This window comes from Nicotiana tomentosiformis, chromosome 11 (genome assembly GCF_000390325.3).
Source record: "Nicotiana tomentosiformis chromosome 11, ASM39032v3, whole genome shotgun sequence".
In the NCBI taxonomy this organism is placed as follows: domain Eukaryota; kingdom Viridiplantae; phylum Streptophyta; class Magnoliopsida; order Solanales; family Solanaceae; genus Nicotiana; species Nicotiana tomentosiformis.
In genome coordinates, this window is record NC_090822.1 from 53,395,435 (window position 1) to 53,396,766 (window position 1,332).

A 1,332-nucleotide genomic window follows, 5' to 3' on the forward strand; every position below is an offset into this window, starting at 1 on the left:
ATCTTACTTCAAGCTCAAATAATAACCCACTCAATTATTAATCTTAAGGACCAATACAACGAGAGTTTGAGGCTTTGTTCTCACTTAAATCAGACCGAAATGGTTCCATTACTCCAAAGTTCAAGATAACTCAGCTCAAAGAACCGCCATAAAACTAGGTTGCAATAACAAAATCTTCACAAAAGAAAAAGCATGTTTGAACATAAAACTGAGAAGGCATTCAAAATAAGCTCTATTATTAACAAAAAGGGTTATGTACAAGATACCGGTCAAAACTTCGCAAAAGGGAAACTAAGTCCTAATTACGGCCGGTGTCAATATCTCCTTCGGGAGCTGCTTCCCCTTCAGGCTCCTCATCAGACCCGCCCCGACTGCCTTTTTCATCATCATCTTCGTCGTCGAAGGAGACAAGCTACCTGGCTTCAGCTTCGAGCGCCTTAGCTCGGGCAATCTCTTCGGAAAGTTCAAAACCTCGAGTGTGGATTTCCTCGAGGGTTTCCCTCCGGGATTGGCACTTTGCCAAGTCAGTAACCCGTTGCTCTCGGTCAGAAGCCTCCCTTAGTTGCATTTGAGAAGCCTCGGCATCAGCCCGATACATAGCAATAGACTTGTCCGCCATGACTTTTGATGACTCGATCTCCGCCTTCGCCTTAGCAAGTCTGGTTTCAAGCTCCTCGATCCTCCTTGCCTGGGCCGAACTTTTTTGCCTGACGCCTCGAAGTTGAACATCAGCCGATAATAGTTTGGCCAAGATAGTTTCTTTTTCTGCAGCCAGGCGGTCTATATCTCCTTCCACCGATCACACTCGGCCTTGATCTGATCGACTTCTCCCCGAAGCAACCCCATCTTTTCAACCTTTTGTTGCAGCTGAGATAACAAAGTGTTAACTTTCACAGTTGGGTCGAATCCATACTCTAACAGAACGATGCTCACCTGTTTATCTAGCTCGGCCTCTTCATAAGCCTTGGCCAAATCTGCTTGGAGGTCCTTTATAATCTCGTCTGTTTGGCCGCAAAGAAGCTTCAGAGCATCTCTCTCCTCCGAGATGTTTTGAAGCTCGGCCTCACACTAGCTGAGATCAGCTCGAAACTTGCCAAGGGCCTACACAAAAGGGAAAACAATGCAAGTTAGGTTTAGAATAGAGCATAGAAACCAAGCGCAGTAAAATCATTACCCGAGATATGAAACGTTGGGCCTCTTCTAGAAGAATAGAAGCGTTACTAATATCGGAGGCATCATCGACTCCAGTAAAGCAATCCCGAAAAGGATCCCATACACTGGAGCCTCCGCCCATATCAGGGGTCTTCAATTCTCGAGCTTCCCTTAACGCCT

General features: G+C 45.9%; 1 long non-coding RNA gene across 1 annotated transcript; it reads right to left on the minus strand.

The window, feature by feature from the left end:
- Positions 1-209: 209 nt before the first annotated feature.
- LOC117281553 (uncharacterized) lies at positions 210-1,095 on the minus strand. The gene is made up of 2 exons (XR_004512194.2): positions 934-1,095; positions 210-867 (listed from the first exon to the last, which is right to left on the minus strand). It is a non-coding gene; the product is annotated as an uncharacterized lncRNA (long non-coding RNA).
- Between the last annotated feature and the right edge of the window lie 237 nt (positions 1,096-1,332).